Source organism: Triturus cristatus, chromosome 12, assembly GCF_964204655.1.
Source record: "Triturus cristatus chromosome 12, aTriCri1.1, whole genome shotgun sequence".
Lineage (NCBI taxonomy): Eukaryota > Metazoa > Chordata > Amphibia > Caudata > Salamandridae > Triturus > Triturus cristatus.
Genome location: NC_140595.1, coordinates 82,705,978 through 82,724,916, shown reverse-complemented (window position 1 = coordinate 82,724,916; position 18,939 = coordinate 82,705,978). Strand labels below are relative to the sequence as shown.

Sequence of the window (18,939 nt, the reverse complement as noted above, 5' to 3'; positions counted from 1 at the left end):
TTTCTAGCAGCGTTCTAAATCTACTTCCTGAGCTGGCTTTCTCACTGTCTGCTGGCACTAGAAACATGCATTGCAACAGCACTACTCAGCTGTAACAAACTATTACAGTAGAGTAGCTGACATTTTCTTATTACATGTGACCAGTAATGTCACAACTAGACTGTAATAAGTCAATTAAATTCATGCGTTTATACATATATTGCAAACATCCACGGATTATACAATATGTCATGCTTTTGCAATTTTCATTCAAAGTGAGCATTCCCACGTTTCCGAGACCTGAGGAAAACTAAGTACAGTATCATGCAAGTACTAGAATGAAAATTAAAAAAAGAATCACTGAGTTTTTGTCCTGCACATTCTCAAGGGGAATAATAGTAACTAAGCTCTGAAGCTGCTCAGTTGCCAGCCGAGGCCCAGGCAGGTAAGTGTGGTGGAGATGGGTGATGGGAGATTTCGACAGATGATGACGAGGGAAAATTATTTATTTATTTCATTTTGCCTCATTATTGTCCATCAAAATCCCCCCACCCAGCCCCACTGCCCCATCGCTCTACCGCTCTTACCTGCACGGGCCACGGCTGTCAATTGCCAATGTTTTTTTTTCATTTCATTCATGGTCATGCAGTCCTGAAATGTTAACCAACAAATCAAAACTACAAGTACCAGAATGCAAAGCAATAAACTATGACTAGATGAGCTACTCACACTGGATATACCTTGAAAGCTATTATCAGTTAAGGTGTGCGCTCACACTCCCAGATCCCATGTGGCCCCATTCCCTGTATAACACCCTGAGCTAGTTCAGCCAACGTCATCTTGCTTTCTGGGACTTGTAGTTTAATTCTGAGCATGGGGTGGATTAAAGTGCCACGCAGGGCATGGGACCACGTGGCCCTTATAACTTTGATAGGTCTCTGAAAATGGTAGGGGTCAGTTCACCAGACAGGACCTTTAGTGTTACCTCTTCTATTAGCTGTCCAGGGAAGCCTAGGCCATATAAACTTGTATTCCAGTCCAGAAATTAATCAGCTGCTCCATTTATAGTTTGTTAACATTTCTATAACGCTATATTATAGAGGTGGGCAAGCCACTGAAAGCTCGAGCCAGGCTCAAGCCTGAAGTCTCTGGCTCAGTTTGAGGTCCTATTGGAACCCCGAGCCCATAACGAGCCAAACTTTCCAGTGGCTTCTGCCGGCCACCCCACCTCTGCCCAGAATGTGGTATTACGGAGCTGCCCACTTTTGAATTGGGGAACCAGGATCTAGTCTCGGCGTTGACTCCGTATACTGTGATTATGGGCACATCACGTAATATATCCCCATTCCTTTAAAAAATGAATGCGACCTGGTGTAATATAACTGAGCCCACGAAAAGCACTCTGATACCATCGTGTCGAGTTTGCGCTATTTTAAAATTGCAGAAAATGCACAAAGAGGTGAAAACAAACCGTTAAAAAAAAAAAATTACAAATAGAAATTCATTTAGTGGCTGATGTGTACAAAGTGAAACCAGAAAACCTGGATAAATCGTGGCTAATGCTTAAATTGTGTGATCTTATGCAAATATGTTATTTAATCAAAATTCCTTTTTCTTCATTATCGCTTAATAAACACTTTCAAATATGAGTTCTGAATACTAGTTGTACAAAATCTATTGTGCTTGATTTAGTGGAATCCAAAAGACACACAATTGATGGACGGAATGCAGAACAAATCATAACATTCACCCCCAGTCAAGAGATCTGGGTTAAAGCCATCATTCTTTTGCTCACCATGCCACCCCAGTTTAGACCTGGCCATATGCAAATCAGTCTTGACCCTGTGCCTCATGGGAACAGTCCAGCCCGAACTGCCAAGCCAGGTCCTCCCTGGACCAGAAACAAGCATCTTTTTGGATAGCTTGATTCCAGTGGCACGATGAGTCCAGGACCCACGTCTGGGCATACCTGGCGCACTTAGGGCGAGAAAGCAAAAGACATACAATTGATGGACGGAATGCAGAACAAATCGAAACATTCACCCCCAGTCAAGAGATCTGGGTTAAAGCCATCATTCTTTTGCTCACCATGCCACCCCAGTTTAGACCTGGCCATATGCAAATCAGTCTTGACCATGTGCCTCATGGGAACAGTCCAGCTCGAACTGCCAAGCCAGGTCCTCCCTGGACCAGAAACAAGCATGTATGACATAGTTCTGCATTCTGTCCATCAATAGTTCTTTTTGCATTTGTCACCCGGAGTGGGACGGGTATGCTCAGACGTGAGTCCCGTGCTCTCCATGCCACTGGAATCAAGCTATCCTGGCTGAAGAGGGGTGAAACCCCGAAACCGGTCCTAGGATGCTTGTTTCCGGTCCAGGGAGGACCTGGCTTGGCAGTTCGGGCTGGACTGTTCCCATGAGGTACAGGGTCAAGACTGATTTGCATATGGCTGGGTCCAAACTGGAATGGCATGGTGAGCAAAAAACGATGGATTTAGGCCATGGCCGGACTGGGAACCAAAACTGGCCCTGGCATAGTGCTCGGCCGATCCCCCCCCCAAGGCTTGGGGGCGCTCGCCGAGCTCTTTGCCAGGGCCGGTTTTCGGCCGATTTTGTTACTGGGCCGAATTTGCAGCTATGCTGCAAAAACGGCCCTGTAACAAAAAAGGCCCCCAGGGGACCAAAACCGGCCTCCACCCGTGCGGTGCACCAGGGGATTGCCCGGTGCCCGCTACGGCCAGTCCGGCCCTGATTTAGGCCCAGATCTCTGTACTGGGGTGAATATATGACATTGTTCTGCATTCTGTCCATCAATTGTTCTTTTTGATTTCGTGGACTGTCGTTTTGTATAATCATCTTGTTCATATACATGGTTTACTCAACACCTGTTTTGACTCTTAGTTCACTAATGGTTCATGTTTAAAGACGTTATCAAAGATTCGGTGGTATTTGTTCTATGGTTTACATAGCGTATAGCAAACGTTTTCAGGGTTCGGCTCGTGAACGGGCTCTAAGAGCCGAGCCAGGGCCTTGACTCGGCTCTGGCTCTCCCTGTTCATTCGTAAGCTCGTCCGCCTCTGCTATAATAAATGTTGCTGTAAAATAACATCCCTGCGCTGTGCTATTGGTACACAAGTCCTCAAGACAGCAACTGTAAAATCTCCCCTGCCACCCAGACCCCATCACTGGCACCTGTCCCAGCCCTTCACTTCTCGGCACCGCCCTCCGACGCTAACTCCACCCTGGTTGGACGGTGGTTTCTCTCGGCGGCGTTGTGATTGGTCAGAAGGGCAGTGACGCAGCCTCTCTTCCATCCCCCCCCCCGCCTCCTGCCACCCTTCAGTCAGAGGAGTTAAGGAAAGTTCTGCATCCAAAGAAGGAGCGGCGGAGACAGAGGTCTGAGCCGGTGACAGCCGCGGGGCAGAGCCAGGAGCCGAGGACCCGGAGGGAGAGGTGGGCACAGAGGGCGCGGGGGTACAGAGCGGGCATGTCTGTACCAGGCAGGGGGCAGTACGGCCGTAGGCGCAGCAGTAGTCCCGAGGAGGGGGCAGGATAGATTGGCAAGAGGGTCGAGTATAGAAAGGGCACAGGGGTACAGAGTTTAGGGCACGTGGTTTTATTGTAATTTTGGCGACAATGTACAGCGCCTAATATTCTCAGAGAGCTGGTACATGTAGTGCAGGGCATGCCGAGGACTTAATCACTCAAACCCTTGCGCGTGTAACTGCATTTTCTTCCTGGGGTAATTTAAATAATAGTGCATTGAACCCCCTAGTGATAGTGTCTGTGGACTGACACTCCCTGCGGTGCCGTGTAATAACGCTGATAATCCCTGGCATGGCTCTTAATGCATATACTCAGGTCAGGTTAAAAGTGCCAAGTGCAGTAAAGTAATCCTCGTGGCGCTAGTGTTGTTCAGCAGTGCCCTTAATACACGGGGTGACGCTAGTGATTTATTTATCTGGGAGTTTTATATAGCGCTGACTAGACATCGGTTGCATCCGAGCGCTTTACAAGTTTAGCATTAAAAGAAGGATTCGCCATTGACATAGTATCGTAAGAGGGGGAAAAAAGTACAGCGCAACATGATATACGTGTCTCCAAGAGTCACAAATAATCCAGCGTTGTTCGCGTGAGGCATGGACGCTGAACTGGGCCAGATGAGCGCATTGGATGGCTGTTGGTGTAGCAAACTCAAGGGGGCCGGTTGAGGTATTTGTTCAGTAGTAGAGTTTTGGGGTTCCGATTGAAGTAGGTATAGGAGGGGGTGCAGCGAAGGTCTTTAAGAAGTGAGTTCCAAAGCGATGGAGCGTTACCTGAGATGAATGATCACAGCAGATACTGACACAGTGTCCTGTTTAGCCAATCCCTGGGGTTTGTATCAGAGCAGGTAACCCCAGGGGTTGGTATCAATGTTGATAATCCCTGGGGCTGATGTCATTTTACCCAATCTATCTCAGGGCCTGGTACAAATGTTGATAAACCTTGCATCTGGTATCGACGCAGATAATCCCAGGGCATTTAATCAATGCAACCAATCTCTAGAGTTCTTATCAATGCCTACTGTCCCAGTACCAGGCATCATGTAGGTTCTCCCAGGGTAGGGTGACCAGGCGTCCCGGATTTTCAATACCTGTCCCGGCAGATTTCAGAAAATTTGGGTCATGTCCCGGTTTTTAGACAGGGTCAACTCAAAACAGTGAGAGGCACTTTTTTAGGTGTTCCAGATCAGGGCTAGTTAGCAGCTGTTATAAGTAAGCAATTTAAATAACTGGTATGATGCTGGTTTTGAAAATTACATTTTATTTATTTTGTTAGCGCTTCTTCTGTGTTTCTTTGTTGATGAGGGTTGTCATTCTTTGTCACTTCGTTGATGTTTAATTGTAGTCCTTCCACTATTTTTGTGAGATGTCCCAGTTTTTGGGTCGCATGATCTGGTCACACTATCCCAGGGCCTGCAATGAATGCAGATAAATCAATGGGCTGGTATCAGGGTAGATAACCCCATGAGCTGGCACCAAGCCATATCCCCGGGGCTGGTATCAGTAATCCAGGGATGATATCAAGACAAATAATCCCTGGGGTTAGTACTGGTGCTACCTGTTGTTGTTCTGGATTGTATAGGAAAATACAACTATTACTGAAAGAAATATTCTTAATAAACAAAGTTGGACATTGTAAGGATGCGATTGAGCACTGTTTGAATAGCCCATAAATTACGGATTCATGAAAAACTGCTACACAAACAATTTTCATGTTTGCACTTGAGATGTGATGCAGCAGATTAACAAGGCCACATTATTATAATTTTAGAGATGTTATTATATTTATGCTTACTGTTTCAATGGTATAGTGGCTGCTTTTAAAGAGGGTCTTATGTGTGGTTTTAATTAATCAAATACAATCATTTACTTACTTATTTGGGGGCAGATAATCCCAGGAACTGGTTATCAATGCAGATAATCCCTGGGTCTTTTGTCAGGACAGATAAACCCAGGGAGAGGTGTCTGTGCTGCAAATCCCTGGAGCTGGAGTCAATGCTGAGAATCCCCATGACTGGTATCGGCACAAGTGGGGGCAAGAGGGAAAGGGAGGGGAGAACAAGTCGGACAACTGAGTGCAGGGGGAGGCATACATGAGCGAGATAGCTCGAAAACACACACACTGTAATGGAGAGCTTCATACAAAATAAAAAAGTAATGCTTGAAAAGGAAGCAGCGATGCCAGCCAGTTAAAGACCTTGTAAAGAGGCAATGCTCCATGGGAGTGACAAACACAAGATTGACAAACTCGGACATAAATAAGAAGCAGGCTAATGAGAGTGACAAGGAAAGCCAACCAATTGTAAGCAACGGCTGGGCTCCAAGCCCCTCGATGTTTTTTGTAAGACAGAATACACCTCACAACAGGCAAGCCATGCAGTAGCTAATATTCTCTAACTACAAATTTGGTACCTAGGTTAATGTGTTTCTTCTGTAGGAAGGTTTGATGTTCCGTTTTGTAGTTTTCTGATGTTCGTTTTGCAGCCTAACCTCCATCTCCATTTCGCAATCATATTTAACTAGCATATAATGATGGTTTGTGCATCAGTTGATGATTGGTTTGTGCTTCTGTTCCCATATCTTCGGGGGGTTCCTAGAAACTACCAAAACCTAAATTATCTGATATTTCTTTTTTGCCTGAGGTTCATTTCTAAAGCAATCTTATGATTTGCACTGGAAATGGGATGCCATTTTAGAATAATTCGGAGGGTTGCTTATCTGGTCCTGTTTAAAAAAAAGTATTTCTATGCGTTAATGGAATTGTAGTTTTGTTTTTTTGCTTGTGGGTCTAGCATTAGGTAGTCCCCATCAGTGCCAGGGACAGGTGGCTCAATATGTCATTTTTTTAAACTTAAAATTAATTACTTATTTTCGTTTGCGTCGTCCTAGCATCTCCCAGTCCTAGTATTTTGTTCTGGCACTGCTAGCGGCTCCATCTTAAAATGGCCTTTCTAAACCATTCCAAGATGGCCGAACACACATATTCCAGATGCATAGATGGCCACCTTTATTAGAAAAAGCATTCAGAGATGGCCATTGTGCATCAACATGCATTCATTTGCATGGGTATGACAATTTTGGAATGATGACATATTCCAAAGGAAACAAGCATTGGCAAAGCCAGTAGGTCCGCAGCCAATGCCAGACCTATTGCTTTGCCAATGCCTGTTTCAATTATGAATTCTGGACTACAGCTCCCAGAATATAAAGAAATCAACTCGGCCTGGATTACCTAAATTTCCCGCTCTATGCTTTTTTTTTTACATCATCCAGCTAAGATTATTTTATTTGCTTTTGGTAGCTGTAGTACAAAATTGTAGTAAGATTAAGAGAACTACAAGTACCGGGGTGCAAACACACAACTTTGCCCTGACTGAGCTGCTTACTGGTTGACCCTGGAAACTTGAATGCTGTGTGATATCCTGAAAGCTTTCCATCGTTCTTGTCCCCCTGGATCAACGCTGGACACCCCTAAATAGTGTTGCATGTTGTGATAATAGAAGGGTACTTTGGACGTTACATACACCTTTTTTGATAAATACGTTACTAAAGCCAGATGTGTTTTAATTGTGAACATTACACGAGGGGCAGGGGTTTATTATCAATTATATTAGTTTGATCTAAGCTGCAGTCTCGTGCGTGGGTAGTGAGTTCCTGTTTTTTCTGTGCGCAACAGCATATTCTGCCATGCATTTGTGGTTTAAGGAAAAGCATAACTACAAGTCCCAAAATGCAAATTTAAAAACCGGTCAGGTTGAAACGTTACCCGACGTGGGACAACTTAGAATATGTGTATGCTTTTCCAGCCCTGCTGATTAACAGGACAGAGATAAGATGTGTCTTTTTGGACATTGTGTTAGTTAACCACGCCTTCATGTCATCGGGGCAAAACCTTTCCAGTGCTGGACTTTCTTTCCCCACACCCTTGTTTTCATGTTTTAGCACAGCGGGCTCGCTTCAACTGAACGAATACTACAACTCCCAGAATGCCCTGATTTGATGAATGCAATTCCAGGACTGGAAACAATGAGACGAAGTCATTTGGTAACCATGGGATGTTATGGTATGAAGTTGGATCCGGGACGTTTTCCCCCCCATGTGTCGTGGACAGTCCATTTCCACTCTAATGTTTTATTCACTTGGGTCTGAAAGTGGACTGCAAACGATTCAGGCCTCCCTCACACCTTGGAGTATGGCCCCACTCTAGAATGTAGGGAACGTAAAACTTTCTAGTTCTCAAAGTCAATGCAGCTCACTCAGCCCAGGGGTCTTCTTTTTATCGTGGTACCTTTAGCCCTGTTTATCACATTTTAAATTCAGGACTACAAGTCCCATAATGCACATTAAAGTCCTGGACTGAATGAACTAATAATAGCACATGGAAAATTGATACCCGACTGAATGGCCCGTTCCCTTTCAACAAGACTCACTCTATTAACTCTCATCCAAAACTCTCAAGCCATACTGTTGTACAAAAGAAGCCATACCTGCCAACTTGCCCCATGTCTGAGGGCGACTTTCGGTCGGTCCTTGTTTTAGGAGTTTCTTATTATACCTGTGGGACTACACGACCCATAATGCTTTTTGTTGAAAAGGTAGGATTAGATGAGTCATCCGCATGAAATGGGGCATTTTGCAGCAGTTCTCTCCAGTTTCCTAAGCAGGTGGGATCACAGGACCGAGGACTGGAAGTTATTTTTGTGCAGAGATGGGTTAAAGGTTGGTGACTTTTGAATTAAAACAAATGTCCCATCTTAAAGCACATAATTGATTCTGCATCGCCGGCCCCACCTTGAAAGGGTTTAAAGACCATGTTCACAGAGGTCTCCAGTTTCCCAGTTCACTGTGTGAGGCCTACATCGACTGCAGGTTATTTCCCTCTGCATTAATAGCCATGTAGTCCTAGTTTTAGTACTTGGGTTAAAATGACTACAAATTCCAGAATACACAGAAGAAAACACCTGAAGTGGACGAGGTCTTAACTCATGGCATCTAGAGAGCTTTGTATTGAATCAAATAAACAGGTGTGCCGCAAAATACATTTGTATAGTCAAAGTGCGTCAGGATTTAAAAATCAATTTATAGACCGGCTTTTGGGGTTTCCAACTACGTATTTGCGGGGGTTTTTGGGCGTCAATCAGATGCATATGGTGTAATTGTATGCATACTAATTGTCCCCAAAAGCTAGGCATTGCCATAATATGGTGCTCTCTCTGCTCGAACACAGGTATTTCTCTGGTCATAGAGAATATTGAGGAGTTAGTGGACTGCTCAGTGAGTTAAGTGCTTCTTTGGAAAGCGCGAGTTTGAATTCTTGCGGGGCTGCCTCAAACCTTTATTCTCTTTGGGTTAATAAAACAAGTTGCTTCGACCTGAACAATAATAATATTGTTACCTAGCGTGTTATAGAGCTGCAGGAGAAAGCGCGATATAACCGAAGGTAATATTACATGCATATGAAGTATTTTATGTGTGGCTTTTAAATGTTTTTTTTCCCTATTGTCTGTCTTTAGTGTTGACAGGTGCACTGCAGATGTACATCACTGCAAATGAAAGCCAGTTAGGGCCGGAAATTCCAACCCTCGCCATGGGTTGTGCATCTATTTCTTTTGTTGGTGTAGCGCTCATTGCATTGCTCAATTGCTTCTAGGCACAGCTCACAGAAGCAACAAAATCACATGTGTGCAGGGAGGCAGACACGCTTTCAATGCGCTCTCCAGGCCCTAGTCTTCGCGTTTGCGGGTACGGATATTTCCTGGACTAGGGTTCCTGGTTACACGGAAGATGTGGTTCTTTGGCGGCCATGTTGGGACATGCCGTCCAGTGGAAAAACACTTTGAGTTGGGTACCTCTCGCAATCCAAAAGCAGGGGATGAGGGAAGCGGGGAGCCATCTTGAGTGGGAGGGTATAAATGGGCTTTAAATTTCGCTCTGAGGAGCATGAAGCTGCGGGTGTGCTGGGTGACCAAAAACCAGGGCTGGATTGGCCATTCTGCCCATCTAGCGTTTCCCAGGTAGGCCACAGGGCTAGGGGGCTCCCTTCAGAGCAGGATGGGCTGCTATGACCCGACCCTGGCCCTATGCTAGTAATGACCCCCTGCAGGGTGGGGCAAGGGGTCATTCAGGCCTCTAATCTAGACTAGCCCTAAAGGAGGCTGATTCAGAAGGTGGGGAGCGGGGGTAGAGAGGCGCCTATCTCCTCTGCTCTTGCAGCTGGTTCTGGGAACCCCTAGGAGGTTCACTTGCTTTGAGCAGCGAGGGTGGAGTGCAGGTAACATTACATCTTTTGCTGGAAGTATTTGGGTACGGATCCTTCCAGTGCTTTAAATGTGCAGGTACTATTCCTTACCAATTACCCCCACTTCTTTATTTGAATGGGAGAGTACCTGCACTTCTCAGCGCTGCTGCAGTATATTTAATGGGAGAGTACCTGCACTTCTCTGCGCTGCTGCAATATATTTAATGGGAGTGTATCTGCACTTCTCAGCGCTGCTGCAGTATATTTAATGGGGGAGTACCTGCACTTCTCAGCGCTGCTGCAATACATTTAATGGGAGAGTACCTGCACTTCTCAGCGCTGCTGCAATACATTTGCTTGGAGAGTACCTGCACTTCTCAGCGCTGCTGCAATACATTTAATGGGAGAGTACCTGCACTTCTCAGCGTTGCTGCAATACATTTAATGGGAGAGTACCTGCACTTCTCAGCGCTGCTGCAATATATTTAATGGGAGAGTTACCTGCACTTCTCAGCGCTGCTGCAATACATTTAATGGGAGAGTACCTGCACTTCTCAGCGCTGCTGCAATATATTTAATGGGAGAGTACCTGCACTTCTCAGCGCTGCTGCAATATATTTAATGGGAGAGTTACCTGCACTTCTCAGCGCTGCTGCAATACATTTAATGGGAGAGTACCCGCACTTCTCAGCGCTGCTGCAATACATTTAATGGGAGAGTACCTGCACTTCTCAGCGCTGCTGCAATACATTTAATGGGAGAGTACCTGCACTTCACAGCACTGCTGCAATATATTTAATGGGAGAGTACCTTCACTTCTCAGCGCTGCTGCAATACATTTAATGGGAGAGTGCCAGCACTTCTCAGGACAAACAGGTACTCTAAAGAGTCCTCTATATCTCCATTACAGCACTGCCTCCTTGCATGCATTTGTATGGGCGGCACAGACCCTTGGAGGATATCCCAGACTTCCCGGGAAGCCAGTGAAGGCTGGCCAGTCGGTAGATGATGAACTCCTACGTCCCTAGTCTGAGTTGAGGCGTCCTGCTGCGTCTTGAGCTGTTAGTTGTCTCACTAAACCTGGCAGAGGCCAGCGCCTCCCAGGGCATGAGCAATCACTGAGTGGGTCTGGTGGTTCAGTAGACTAAAGCGCCCACTCTGGGAATCTGTGTTTGACCTCACAGTCAGAGGTTTGAATCCCAGTGGGTTCCCGCAGACTTTCATCCTTCCGAGGCTGATAAAATGAGTACCATTGAATTTGGTAAAAATAAGCATCTCTTATTCTGTGCCAGGATGCTCCTATGAGTTAATGTGTGCTTCACAGATACACATCATGTGTAACACATGTTGTGCTACTGCTCAGAGACTTGACATCTTCACAGAACAAAATTCCCAGCATGCATTGAGACAGCCGATCCAGGCTAGACCAGGGCTAAGGAGCCCACCAATCCACATTTATTGACAGGAGTATTGCTCCCAGCACATAGTGGCGTAGGCCTTGTTGAAAATCTTCACGACCCAATGCATGGAGCAAAATGTAGGTCTTGGTACACCATTTCACTCATTTTTGCCCTTGATGTCACTCATCTAGACCTGCAATGTCACTCAGCTAGACCTGTGATGTCACTCATTTCACCCACTGTGTGTCATACCCGGGAATATTACAGACAGATAATGTGAGAATATGGATTTGCGAAAGTCATTCACAACCTCAATTCTGTTTTCATTACACGCACATATATGCCAGAACGCGACCAAGCAGGATTATGGGTGGTGGATGCCAGGAAACCATGAGGCTGTAACAAGCAACAGATACTCAATTGCTGCTATGTAAGGCAAGCAGTGGTAAGAAACTGCTCCAGTTTATTTTGCAATCCCAGTTTTCACCAGTGTAATCTCATCATTTAAAGCATTCTGATTTACGCCTGTAATACAAAAATTCTTAGATTACACCATTCCGCGTAATTGAGTTTTTGTTCAGGGAAACGTTCTATTGATGGAGCATGGTAACAACATAAATAAACAGAAACTGGGCTACTGTTGCTCAGGTCTTGTCCAATTTTGCATTATTTTTATTGCAAAGTGTGCCCTAGCAAGCAAAATTGCTTCAACAAAATAATACTGCAACCTGCCAGACCGGCGTTTTGTGTAACAACACATAATTATGGGAACATTTTGCATAATTTCCCTAAAGGCAATTTCACGAATTTTGCCAGGCCTAGAGTTCACAAGTTTAAGATTAATGTTCCAAAGGGGTCTTCGAAACAGGGGCATAGGAGAAACGTAACTTCTGGGGGTGACGGGAACGGCTTCAGCTTTTAACTACCGATTCATTAGAAATTGCTAATAGTCTTAGCATCGCAGCATGCAGGCTCCCCTAAACCAAGAAGAACCATAGGGGGTTGAAGTGAAATTTGGAAAAAGTAAACAGAGAAAAGTGATACTTTGGGGGGGTGTTTTCTCGCCGCGGGTAGAAGCTGAAACTACCTGGAATTCTAAAGCTCTGTGTAGGACAACTCCGTGATCGGGGCAAGCTGGCACCACTGGGCGTCCTAATGTGCTGGAGAAGCAGTCATGGAAGATGGTCTCTGCAGTGGCCATAATTAATTGCAAAGGCACCAACATATGGGGTCCTTTAATGCTAAGAAGACTCAGCTGGGGTTCTGTCGCACCAAGAAGACGCTAGTGAGTTTTAGATGACACTAAGCGCTGAGAAGACCCTTCGGAATCAAGCTCAAGCTGGTGAGGTCTGAAGCACTAGGAAGCCCCTTAGGAAGACGTGCTCTCAAACCAGTGTAAAGGCCTACACGGCTAGAGTCCTTACACACTAGGAAGGCGCTGCTGGGGGCAGCTGATACCGCCTATAATCCCACAGTTGCTACAAGAAGACCACAGACCACAGTGCTGTGGTCTTGTAGCACTGAGCCGGCACTGCGTGCGGAAGGTGCCACGGCTGGGATTCCATTGGACTCAGTAGGCAATCCCGCAGTCCTGTATGCCGGAGAAGGCAATCCGGGGTAAAGTCACACAATGCGGCTCTAGTACATTGAGCAGGCGCTGACAAAAGCAGCTGAGAGTGCTAATGTCCTAAGGCACTCTGCAGGGGGATAATTACACTACAGGGAATCCCATAGGACTCAGAAGCATAGCTGGGTGAAGGTCACGCTGCTGGGATCTCAGAGGACTCCGAACGCACTGTTACGGGAAGGCTATACTGCTGAAAAACTATAGGAGACAGTAGGCACTTCTTAAAGAAGGGCACACTGATGGGATAGCTTAAGAATATAAGGGCAGTGCTGGCGGAAGCTCACCCTGGCAAGATATCTTCGGATTAGGAAGGCACTCCTTCAGGTAAGTTCACACTGGCTGGGATTCCAGAGGACTTGGAAAGTACTGCTGTGTCCCACACCACCACCATGGCATTGTGGGCTGGGAGACTAAAATGGCTGGCTGTTTGCACTATCTTTGCATCTGGGCTGGGAGACAAAAATGACTGCTCATGCATGTTTACATGGCCTGCACTTCCACCTTGGCATTGTGGGCTGGGAGCCTAAAATGGCTAACCCAGCATATTTGCATGACCTGCACTTCCACCTGTGCAGTGTGGGCTGGAAGCCCAAAACGGCTGCCCGTGCAGTTTTTTTTTTCCACTAACATTTCACGCCGTAGACAGGTTTTTTAAGAATAAATGGTCAGAGAAGTTTAGGAACAAGCGAGCTTTCTCAAGCATAAGAATTCAAGGTTCTTTTCAGCACCTCAGACTTTCCAAATAGCTTGATTTTCGTGAGTATTAGAATAATGGTGGGGCTAAATCCTTTAAAAAAAAAAAAATCTGACAGTTTCTTCCAAACTTGTATGGTACGTTTAAAAATTGTATTTCGGACCAATTACAGAACGAACCTAAACCAGCGCAGGAAACAACAATATGCACCACTAACTATAACTGTGTGTATTTTACAACAATTTGAATAGTCCGGTGTGCAAAATTTCAATAAAATATTTTGTTGAAAAAAAACCTTTCATAATAGGTCTTTCCAGATGTCCAACAAATTCAGACAGCATATGTCTATCTCAACATTAGGACGTCTCGCTAACCGGCCTGAGGAATTCCTGGTCCTAAGCCCGATCCTGAATTTCATTGACAGAGGTCCAGTTAGTCCAGAACATATTGCAAATTGCCGGGACGGCCACAGATACGTCTGAAATTATCTCTAAATCCCATCTCTAGATCTCAAGAAGGTCTCCATGTCTCCGATATTAACCCAAAATGTTCCAGTTTGATCACCATCTCTGACAACAGTCAGAGACGCATTCTTCGATTTCAAAAAACATTTTTGTAAATAGGAAGGAGCCCATCTTCCCAAGTGACTCTGTGATATACAATTACCAAACCTGATTTCTGCAATAATAAGTTGCAGAAAGGTGGTAACCCTTCCTTGCATTCAGTTTGCCCCGTGGCTGAGGAAAAGTAACGCTGCAGACAGATTGAGTTTATTTTAATTTTTATTTGTGTTTTTGCTTTGTGTCCTCTTATTGCAGTATCCGTGGAATAGAATGAAACGCAATCATGGGCATGATGATGGCAATGCTGCCGAACAATAACTAGCGTGCCACCAGCGCAGAACCGTAGTCTGTCGTTGCCAGATTCAGTTAGATCGACATAGCTGAAAACATCTGTGCTGAGCTGCTAGTAACTCCCAATAACTCCGGCAAAGCCACATTTGATAACTGAAATGGAGTAAAATTTGGCCTTTTGCGGAAACTCCCAATGTTTCCTTGCTCAGTAAGTATGCCTTTAAACTCTATTCATTCCATCCAGCTACCAATCGCTTGCATACATAAGTACATACTTGCAATGGTCCATCTACTTCCCTCCACAATGTGGCACTCTTAGTGACCGCTTGCAGTTGGATGGACCAAACATTATCACGTGCCAGGCAGATCATCGGCGTGTCCCTCTGGAAGGGGTGTGCGAGCGTTTGGTCTCCTGGCGAGGTTTCTTATTTTCTTGATAAACGGTTGGATGTGGTTCATAGGAACGGTTGGCGGCCACTACTTTTGGTGGCTGGTGGCCAGGGCTGACAATGTGCTGTAAACTTTCTGGTGACATAGAGAGACTGTTCATTATCGTGGGCCCTTGCTGTGGGCGGAGTGGGTCAGTCTGTGTTCCTTTGTCTACTGTTGGGGGGGCTCTAGGAATTGGATTTAACATTGCACTAATAGACGACCACAGGTTCTTGATAGCAAGGCCGCTTTGGTGCTTCTGAGGAGCAGATGTTGGTGATGGTTGTGGTGGTGGCGGTGAAGTTGGTGGTGTTGGAGGCTCCATCTGCGCTTCCGAACCGCCAGACTTCTGATAGGAACTGGAAGCTGCAGTAGAGGTCTGACCCCACCCTACACGTGGAGGCATCGTCCTGTTGTCTGGGCTCGGAGCTGCTATGCCGTTTCTCGAAGGTGTCTGTGGTGCTATCACTTTTGCAGCGAGCTCTTCCGGGGCAACAAATCCTTCCACGGTCTGGGAGGCTACGCTTGTCTGGGAAGCAGTCCTGGGTGTGGCGGGGAGGCGGAAGGATATGCCGCTGTTCGATGCCATTGCGGCAGCCTCTTCTGGGTGGCCGCTAGATTTAGGTCCACCTGATCCAGATTTGTCTTTCTTTCTAAATGTTTGTGCAGTAGTGCCGTTTGGTGGACTCCTGTTATCTTCCTCAATGGAGTCTGTGCTGTGCCTACCCTTGAGCCGATGCTTGTTGTCGGCAGAAGACTCGTTTCTGTGGTGGGATTGAGTCCTGGATTTACTACGTTTAGGCCCCACCTCTATGGTTCCAACCAGAAACTCACTGATGGTTTTGAATAGACCTGAATGGCCAGACCGGGACAACGACCTCTTGGCTCTGTTCCGTTTGTGTTTGGATCTTGGCGAGTGCTCACGTTCCTTCTTTCCAGAAGATTCTTGCACTTGCTGTCTGTGGGAATCCTTCTTCAATTGGCCTTCAGAGTGGTAGTTTTTGGGTGTTGCTTTTGAGAGCGGACGGGGTTCCAGTATTTGACTTTCTAATAGTCCGGAGTCCAAGGATACAGCACCTTTGCTATTTAGGGAACTCCGTTCTTCTGCATCCTGCCACCCATGAGCAAGGTGGCGTCTAGCTTGTGCAGGTGAGGCTGTAGAGGTCACAGGGTGGTGGACAGACATGACCAGAGCCTCCGGATAAGGGGTATTTCATGATGTTGCGCCAGGTAGCCCTCAAGCCTGAAGCTCTACAGCTCCTGGCTGAGAACCTCCAAACCCTCTGCCTCTGGCCAGGCCACTTAGAAACCCCTCTTCCTTTTGAGTATGGGGATGACAAAGGGGCATAACAATGACTTGACCATGCAGCCATATTGTGGTCCCATTGTGACGTCATCCCTGAAGGTCATGGTTAGCTGTGAGCTACTTGTGGACTGAACCATTCCCCAGGTCTGAGCTTGTGGTTCTTAGGATAGAATGCCGAGGACTGTACTATTCCACCCCCCCCCCACCCCCCCCCCGGCTTCAAGGTAGGTTTCGTCCATTCCAAAACTACAGCATCATCAAGCAATTTGCATCGCCATCGTTCCTATTCTAGAACGTTCTGTGGATGTACCAAAGGGCTGGGGGTTATTTTATTGTAAGATGGGATATTTCTTCCGTTTACACCGGCAGTGGCACTGCTGGTCTTTGAGGGGCGTTGGGTTGGTTGCGAAATCCCCCAATTATTCCGTTGGTTAGCCTGCCTCGGTGAAAGTTTTTATTTGTGAGTGATGGCGTAACAATCCGAACAAACCATTTTTTTCTTCAGTTCATAAGCCTGTGAATGGCGCAATATCGAGCGGTCCCTTGTTTAGTGGAACCCACCCTTCCAAATCCCAAAGTAAATCACTACCGCCCTCTGCCGGCATGATTTATGTTTGCAGGTTGGCCGGGGTTCGTGTTTGTGTTCCGAGTTTGGTATCCAAAGAGTTGCCGTAGGTCACAATTTTGGTTCTGATGTTGACGAATGGGTGGCAGAAGAGCTCGGAGGGTCCCCCTGTTCCCCCACGAACCAACCTGAAACAGTTGGATATTCGTGGTCTCTGCCGCGTGCGCTATCACTTTCACTTTGAAATGGCTGTTGTCGTGTGCGGCCTTCCCCACTGTTGTGTCAGAAGACTGCACCCTCGTGGACTGTGTAGACCATTGCATTTGTGTCTTACGAATCTTAATTGTAGGTTGTAGAGCGCTCTGAAGCAGATACATTTCTGACTGAACTGAAGTAAAGGACCTTGGTGTCGGAGTCTAGAATAGGCTCATTAAACAGTGGACAAAAATGCTCTGAACCAATCGGAAAGATCCACTCCCTTTACTGTACAGCAAGGGAGTATCCAGAAAATTTAAATACCCCCCCACTTGAACCAAAGCTCTGATGGCACCAGGCAAGCAAAGCCCAAACCTCCCTAGAAGATCTCCCTTGTCTCTTCCATCTAAACATCTACCCATTCATGCTTTAATCCTATTATTCTTGCACTGATATCCACCATTTCACCTTTACATTGTGTCATCCGTTTATTCTTCCATACATCATTCAGTCTTTCACCATTCCATCCTTTCATCCACGTACCTTATCCAGCAATAAATCCTTTCATCCATCAGTTGATCTTTTGCCCATCCATCCATCAAATCATCCACTCATCCTCTCAGATTTCCATTTATGTCATACACTTTTCCTCTCAGGTTTTCATTTACTCTTCCATTCTTTCACCAACCCATCCATCCTCTCAGATTTCCATTGCCATTCTTTCATTCGCCCACCCATCTATCCGTCCATCCATCCATTCTTTCACATTTCCATTTACTCTACTATCCTTTAACCCACTGATCCATCCATCCTCTCAGATTTTCATTTGCACTGCCATGCTTTCAACCACTGTCCATCCATCTTCAGATTTCCATTTACTCTGCTATTCTTCCACACACACCAACCCACCCATCCATTATTTCTCTCAGATTTCCATTTACTTTGCCACCCATCCATAATTTTTTAAGATTTCCTTTTACTTTGCCATCCTTTCATTCACTCATCTACCCATTATCTCACCCACTCATCCACCCATCCTCTGACCCACTCACGCACCCATTTTCTTACCCATTCATTCATCAATCATTTCAACCATCAATCCTTTCACTCATCAATCCATCCTTTCACTAACTCATCGACCCATCCTCTGACTCACTCATTCAACCATCCTTTTACACATTCATTCATCCATCAATCCTTTCACCCATTCATCCTCTGACCTACTCACCCACCCGTTTTACCCATTCATTCATCAATCCTTTCACCCATCATTCCATCTATTCATTCATCCTTTCAACCACCCATACATCCATCCTTTTACCCACACATCCTTTTGCCCACCCATCCTTTCACCCCTCATCCAGCCATCCTACCAACAATTCAAACTTTCACCAACTAATTCCTCCATCCAGCCACTCATCCATCTATACTTTCATCTAAACATTCCTTCACCCATTCATCCTTTCACCCACACATAAAATTCACCCACTTGTCCACCCTTCTTTGTCTTTTCTATCAGCCCATCTTTCTCTACTGCCTTGTAGAGTTGCAGATAAGAGGCCCATTAAGAACCTCATTCCGCTATAGCTGGTAAAGCAGCCTCACTGTGATTGGTCTGTTGGCCATGTATATCCAAGCGAGTAGTGAGCTTGAAGAGACTGGTAGTCTGATTGGTTGGAGTGCATGAAGTGATTTTAAGGGGAGAATGTTAGAACAGAAGGATTTCCCCAAACTGATGTTTGTACAGAAAGGTGTTGCTGGAGAGTCAACAGTATTTTCAAGGAAAACGCTCTGCAGGAAGCTGTGAAGCACACTGACGCCAAAGTTTCTTGGCACTAGAAGACAGCAGGACCAGGATCCTTAGACTTGACGACCCATATTTTGAGTCTTTTTCGAAAATGCATCAGAGGCTTCAAGTAGGCTCAGGTGACGGCTGCAGGTTCCAGCTTTTAGCAGGTGTTGGAGGGAAGATTTATTACGGGCCAAGGAAGCTAGGGGCGGTACTCAGAGCCCCGGGAGCCACCACAGAACTGAGCAGGAGAGTGAGTCAGGGACAAAAGGGGCACCTTAATTTGAGCCGGGGTGCCTGGGAACGCTTGCTCTAAAAC

At 45.9% G+C, this 18,939-nt stretch overlaps 1 protein-coding gene across 3 annotated transcripts in view; it reads left to right on the top strand.

The window, feature by feature from the left end:
• The first annotated feature begins 3,312 nt into the window (after window positions 1–3,312).
• The window catches only part of PBXIP1 (PBX homeobox interacting protein 1), a 91,699-nt gene continuing 76,072 nt past the window's right edge, over window positions 3,313–18,939 (top strand). For all 3 annotated transcript variants that reach the window (XM_085638296.1, XM_085638295.1, XM_085638297.1), the window contains exon 1: window positions 3,313–3,434. The gene's annotated coding sequence lies outside the window, so the exon portion shown is untranslated. The remainder of the gene's footprint in view (window positions 3,435–18,939) is intronic.